The sequence below is a fragment of the Rhinoraja longicauda genome, unplaced genomic scaffold, assembly GCF_053455715.1.
Source record: "Rhinoraja longicauda isolate Sanriku21f unplaced genomic scaffold, sRhiLon1.1 Scf000087, whole genome shotgun sequence".
NCBI lineage: Eukaryota > Metazoa > Chordata > Chondrichthyes > Rajiformes > Arhynchobatidae > Rhinoraja > Rhinoraja longicauda.
In genome coordinates, this window is record NW_027601305.1 from 152,501 (window position 1) to 160,000 (window position 7,500).

The window sequence follows — 7,500 nt, forward strand, 5'->3', positions numbered from 1 at the left end:
GGTGACCATGGCTGCCTGCTCCTTTGGTTCACGATGTCCCCGCCGAAGGCGGCGAACTTTAAAGTACTGCAGCTCGAGCGCACAAGGTGCGCGGGGAATTGTTAGCGGCGCCGTGGTTGTGCTGGCGGTGACCATGGCTGCCTGCTCCTTTGGTTCACGATGTCCCCGCCGAAGGCGGCGTACTTTAAAGTACTGCAGCTCGAGCGCACAAGGTGCGCGGGGAATTGTTAGCGGCGCCGTGCTTGTGCTGGCGGTGACCATGGCTGCCTGCTCCTTTGGTTCACGATGTCCCCGCCGAAGGCGGCGTACTTTAAAGTACTGCAGCTCGAGCGCACAAGGTGCGCGGGGAATTGTTAGCGGCGCCGTGGTTGTGCTGGCGGTGACCATGGCTGCCTGCTCCTTTGGTTCACGATGTCCCCGCCGAAGGCGGCGTACTTTAAAGTACTGCAGCTCGAGCGCACAAGGTGCGCGGGGAATTGTTAGCGGCGCCGTGCTTGTGCTGGCGGTGACCATGGCTGCCTGCTCCTTTGGTTCACGATGTCCCCGCCGAAGGCGGCGTACTTTAAAGTACTGCAGCTCGAGCGCACAAGGTGCGCGTGGAATTGTTAGCGGCGCCGTGGTTGTGCTGGCGGTGACCATGGCTGCCTGCTCCTTTGGTTCACGATGTCCCCGCCGAAGGCGGCGTACTTTAAAGTACTGCAGCTCGAGCGCACAAGGTGCGCGGGGAATTGTTAGCGGCGCCGTCGTTGTGCTGGCGGTGACCATGGCTGCCTGCTCCTTTGGTTCACGATGTCCCCGCCGAAGGCGGCGTACTTTAAAGTGCTGCAGCTCGAGCGCACAAGGTGCGCGGGGAATTGTTAGCGGCGCCGTGGTTGTGCTGGCGGTGACCATGGCTGCCTGCTCCTTTGGTTCACGATGTCCCCGCCGAAGGCGGCGTACTTTAAAGTACTGCAGCTCGAGCGCACAAGGTGCGCGGGGAATTGTTAGCGGCGCCGTGGTTGTGCTGGCGGTGACCATGGCTGCCTGCTCCTTTGGTTCACGATGTCCCCGCCGAAGGCGGCGTACTTTAAAGTACTGCAGCTCGAGCGCACAAGGTGCGCGGGGAATTGTTAGCGGCGCCGTGCTTGTGCTGGCGGTGACCATGGCTGCCTGCTCCTTTGGTTCACGATGTCCCCGCCGAAGGCGGCGTACTTTAAAGTACTGCAGCTCGAGCGCACAAGGTGCGCGTGGAATTGTTAGCGGCGCCGTGGTTGTGCTGGCGGTGACCATGGCTGCCTGCTCCTTTGGTTCACGATGTCCCCGCCGAAGGCGGCGTACTTTAAAGTACTGCAGCTCGAGCGCACAAGGTGCGCGGGGAATTGTTAGCGGCGCCGTCGTTGTGCTGGCGGTGACCATGGCTGCCTGCTCCTTTGGTTCACGATGTCCCCGCCGAAGGCGGCGTACTTTAAAGTGCTGCAGCTCGAGCGCACCATGTGCGTGGGGAATTGTTAGCGGGGGCGTCGTTGTGCTGGGGGCTGACTGTCCCTAGTGGGTATAGGATAATGTTAATGTACGGGGATCGCTGGGCGGCACGGACTTGGAGGGCCGAAAAGGCCTGTTTCCGGCTGTATGTGTATGATATGATATGATATGATGCCTGCCTGCTCATTTGGTTCATGATGTCCACGCGGCAGGCGGAATATTTTAAAAGCACTGTTCTGTACGAAGTGCACAATGTCCGTTGGGGAAATGCAGCTGGGGGTCGGTCGACCGGCTGACCGCCTGCCTGCCGATTTGGTTCACGATGTCCCCGCCGAAGGCGGCATACTTGAAAGTACCGCCGTTCGCGGCGCGCAATTTGCGGGGGGAGGAATTGTTAGTGCACGTCTGTGTGCTAGGTGACGATGCTTGCCGACTTGGTTCATGCCGTCCACGCCGAAGACGGCGCCGTTTAAAGTACTGCCGCTCGAGGTGCACAATTTGCGGGGGAATTGTTAATGGGCGTCGGCGTGCTGGGTGACGATGTGGAGATGTGGAACGCCGAGCCAGATCTATCTTATTTGTTTGCTTGGCCCACTGGACTTTGCATGGGCTTTGCAACACTGTGTGCTAGGTTAAATCACGGCCAATAGAGTGAGTGTTTTTAATGATCCTGATCTGATAAGGGGACTAGAGGTAAAAGAGCCGTTAGGAGGCAGTGATCACAACACGATAAGTTTTACTCTGCAAATGGAAAGGTAGAAGGGAAAATCGGAAGTGTCTGTATTACAGTATAGCAAAGGGGATTACAGAGGCATGAGGCGGGAGCTGGCCAAAATTGACTGGAAGGAGGCCCTAGCAGGGAAGACGGTAGAACAGCAATGGCAGGTATTCCAGGGAATAATGCAGAGGTTGCAGGATCAATTTATTCCAAAGAGGTGGAAAGACTCTAAGGGGAGTAAGAGACACCTGTGGCTGACAAGGGAAGTCAGGGACAGCATAAAAATTAAGGAGAGGAGGTATAACATAGCAAAGAAGAGTGGGAAGACAGAGGATTGGGACTCTTTTAAAGAGCAACAAAAGTTAACTAAAGAGGCAATGCGGGGAGAAAAGATGAGGTGCGAGGGTAAACTAGCCAATAATATAAAGGAGGATAGCAAAAGTTTTTTTAGGTACGTGAAGAGGGAAAAAATAGTCAAGGCAAATGTGGGTCCCTTGAAGACAGAAACGGGGGAATTTATTATGGGGAACAAAGAAATGGCAGACGAGTTAAACCGTTACTTTGGGTCTGTCTTCACTGAGGAAGATACACACAATCTCCCAAATGTTCTAGGGGCCGGAGAACCTAGGGTGATGGAGGAACTGAAGGAAATCCACATTAGGCAGGAAATGGTTTTGGGTAGACTGATGGGACTGAAGGCTGATAAATCCCCAGGGCCTGATGGTCTGCATCCCAGGGTACCTAAGGAGGTGGCTCTAGAAATAGTGGAAGCATTGGAGATCATTTTTCAATGTTCTATATAGATTCAGGATCAGTTCCTGTGGATTGGAGGATAGCAAATGTTATCCCACTTTTTAAGAAGGGAGGGAGAGAGAAAACGGGTAATTATAGACCAGTTAGTCTGACATCAGTGGTGGGGAAGATGCTGGAGTCAATTAGAAAAGACGAAATTGCTGAGCATTTGGATAGCAGTAACAGGATCATTGCGAGTCAGCATGGATTTACGAAGGGGAAATCATGCTTGACAAATCTACTGGAATGTTTTGAGGATGTAACTAGGAAAATTGACAGGGGAGAGTCAGTGGACGTGGTGTACCTCGACTTTCAGAAAGCCTTCGACAAGCTCCCACATAGGAGATTAGTGGGCAAAATTAGGGCACGTGGTATTGGGGGTAGGGTACTGACATGGATAGAAAATTGGTTGACAGACGGAAAGCAAAGAGTGGGTATAAATGGGTCCCTCTCGGAATGGCAGGCAGTGACCAGTGGGGTACCGCAAGGTTCGGTGCTGGGACCCCAGCTATTTACGATATGCATTAATGACTTAGACGGAGGGATTAAAAGTACCATTAGCAAATTTGCAGATGATACTAAGCTGGAGGGTAGTGTGAATTGTGAGGAAGATGCAATAAGGCTGCAGGATGACTTGGACAGGTTGTGTGAGTGGGCGGATACATGGCAGATGCAGTTTAATGTAGATAAGTGCGAGGTTATTCACTTTGGAAGTAAGAGTAGAAAGGCAGATTATTGTCTGAATGGTGTCAAGTTAGGAGGAGGGGGAGTTCAACGAGATCTGGATGTCCTAGTGCATCAGTCAATGAAAGGAAGCATGCAGGTACAGCAGGCAGTGAAGAAAGCCAATGGAATGTTGGCCTTCGTAACCAGAGGAGTTGAGTATAGGAGCAAAGAGGTCCTTCTACAGTTGTAGCGGGCCCTGGTGAGACCGCACCTGGAGTACTGTGTGCAGTTTTGGTCTCCAAATTTGAGGAAGGATATTCTTGCTATGGAGGGCGTGCAGCGTAGGTTCACTAGGTTAATTCCCGGAATGGCGGGACGGTCGTATGTTGAAAGGCTGGAGCGATTGGGCTTGTATACACTGGTATTTAGAAGAATGAGGGGGGATCTTATTGAAACATATACGATAATTAGGGGATTGGACACATTAGAGGCAGGAAACATGTTCCCAATGTTGGGGGAGTCCAGAACAAGGGGCCACCGTTTAAGAATAAGGGGTAGGCCATTTAGAACGGAGATGAGGAAGAACCTTTTCAGTCAGAGAGTGGTGAAGGTGTGGAATTCTCTGCCTCAGAAGGCAGTGGAGGCCAGTTCGTTGGATGCTTTCAAGAGAGAGCTGGATAGAGCTCTTAAGGATAACGGAGTGAGGGGGTATGGGGAGAAGGCAGGAACGGGGTACTGATTGAGAGTGATCAGCCATGATCGCATTGAATGGCGGTGCTGGCTCGAAGGGCTGAATGGCCGACTCCTGCACCTATTGTCTATTGTCTATTGTCTATAATCAACCACTTTATTTTGCCCGTCTTTGTGACTCCTCTTTGACACGTCGATCACCGCTGAGGCTGTTTTACCTGTTTCGCCTATGTACCGTAAGGTACACTCCTTACATTGAACTGCATACACCCCATTATTTCGCTCACGGGTTATCCTCTGTGCTATCCAGTCTCTCCTGTCACCCTGTTCTATGTTTTTGTCTATTACCCAGTGGGAGCAGGCCCCATATTGACATTAATTTGTAACCCTACTGCTCCCCTCGTCTGCTGGTTTTATCACCATCTCATGTTTATCCCTCAGCTCTGCCGTGGTCTCCCTCTCTTTTTTTCTGGTGAGGTTCGGCCTATCCTTTGTCATGGGCATATCCCAGGCTGTTTTAGTAACGTTCTTTTAAAACGTGTCGTGTTTGTTTGGCTTTACCCACGTTCCAGCATTAGAGGCCAATTTTTGCAATGTTTCCTGGGTGGGATTTGCCGGTTTTACAAATGGTGTCACTATCTCACCCTGCTTCCTGATACCCTTATGGGGTCGGCTCTGTTCTTGCAGAACCCTCGGGTGGTGCAGAGTCTGGGCCTTGTTATCAATATCTTGCCCTGCTTCCCGATACCCTTGCGGGTTCGGCTCTGTTCTTGCAGATCCCTCAGGTGGTGCAGAGTCTGGGCGGCATCGTCACCCAGCACACCGACGCCCACTGAAAATTACCCACGCACAGTGCGCGCCTGGAGCGGCAGTAGTTCAAACTACCCCTACCCCTACCCCTACCCCTACCGCTACCCCTACCCCTACCCCTAACCCTAACCCTAACCCTAACCCTAACCCTAACCCTAACCCTAACCCTAACCCTAACCCTAACCCTAACCCTAACCCTAACCCTAACCCTAACCCTAACCCTAACCCTAACCCTGACCCTGACCCTAATGCAGGCAGAGTTATTTATAAAGTGGCCCAGACTCTGCACCACCTGAGGGTTTTGTAACAGAACCAACCCCATAAGGGTTTCAGGAAGCAGGGCAAGATATTGATAACAAGGCGCAGACTCTGCACCACCTCAGGGTTCTGCAAGAACAGAGCCGACCCCATAAGGGCATCAGGAATCAGGGCAAGATATTGATAAAATGGCCCAGACTCTGCACCACCTGAGGGTTCTGCAAGAACAGAGCCGACCCCATAAGGGCATCAGGAAGCAGGGCAAGATATTGGTAACAAGGCCCACGGGGAAGGCGGCATACTTTGGGGTTATTTTGTAGTGAGTTTTGAAGGCATGTGCTAGTGTTACGCATACCGAGGGCGCGCAAAGTTCGGCGCGCCCGGGCCAAAACGCCTCTGCTGGCCGCGGCCGAGTCGGCCGACGGATTGCCACGGACTTGCTTGACGACCTGTCACTCTCCGTGCATCGGTTGCACGCCCGGTTCGTCCTTTCCATTTGTTTCATGATGTACACGCGGCAGGCGGAATATTTTAAAAGCACTGTTCTGTTCGAAGTGCACAATGGCCGTTGGGGCAATGCAACTGGGGGTCGGTCGACCGGCTGACGACGCCTGCCTGCCGATTTGGTTCACGATGTCCCCGCCGAAGGCGGCATACTTGAAAGTACTGCCGTTCGCGGCGCGCAATTTGCAGGGGGGAGGAATTGTTAGTGGACGTCTGTGTGCTGGGTGACGATGCTTGCCGACTTGGTTCATGCCGTCCACGCCGAAGACGGCGCCGTTTAAAGTACTGCCGCTCGAGGTGCACAATTTGCGGGGGAATTGTTATTGGGCGTCGGCGTGCTGGGTGACGATGTGGAGATGAGGAACGCCGAGCCAGATCTATCTTATTTGTTTGCTTGGGCCACTGGACTTTGCATGGGCTTGGCATCATTGTGTGCTACGTTAAATCACGGCCAATTGAGTGAGTATTTTTTATTCAACCACTCTATTTTGCCCGTCTTTGTGACTCCTCTATGACACGCCGATCACCGCTGACGTGTTAATCTGCGTGTTAGGTATCTCGGGGGTCAGTTGGACGGACAGATGTGTAAGGGTTTTGTTCGGAAGGATCGTTGAGTGTAAACGGTGAACGGGGGTTAAAGGCCCTGAGGTTTCAATCCTCTAAAGAATGTAAAAGGTCTGACGCGTTAGCTAGCAGCTAATGAGGTGAACCTAGCAGCTAATGAGGCTCTCTCTCTCTCACGGCCCCGGGACTCCCTCCCTCCCTCCTCCCTCTTGGAACCCTCCCTGCGTGGGGGGGGGGGGGGGGGGGGGCACGAAGAAAAAGAGGGTATAAGAAGAATCCAGTGGAAGGAGTAGGGACTGGGGGCGAGGTCAGACAGCCTATCCGGCTAATAAAGCATCATGAGGTTAGGTATAAACTCTGATGACTGCATAAACTCGCCCCTAATGGGGGGGGGGCACTCTCTCCCCCACCCCTCTCTCCCCAGTGCCACTCCCTCCGACCCCCCCCCCCACTCTCTTCGTGTCGCTGGGCCCGCCCGGCACGGCCCCGAGGATCACTCCCCGCGCGGCAACGGGACACCGGGTCGCCGGGCCCGCAGGGTCGTCAGTCGGGCGGGGGGGGGGAGGGTGGCCATGCCAGCAGCAGGAGAGGTTTCCAACGAACCCGCGACCGCAGCAGGACCGCCCGCGGCAGACATTTGGACCCAGCGGGTCCGTTCGGGATGGTTGCCGGGCCCGCAGCAGAGGTTTCCTTCCACCCAACGGGGGGGGGGGGGGGGGGGCGGGGCTGCCCATCTTCCCGCTCGAAGCAACGGCCTCACCCTAACGGCCTCACCCTAACAACCCTCACCCTGACCCTAAACCGCTCGGTTCATGACTTCTCTCCGTTTGGTTCATGAATTCGCCATTTAGTTCACGACTTCTCCTGTTGGTTCCTGACTTCTACCTCGTGGTTCGTGATTCCGGCGGGTAGGTGGGGTGCCCGGATACTCTCGGCGAAAGGTGTTCAAGTGGCAACGGCGGTCCCGTAGATAAGACGGGTTCGGATGCTCGAGCGTGTCGAGTAAGCGCCGGATCGGCGCCGGGCGCCCCCGGCCG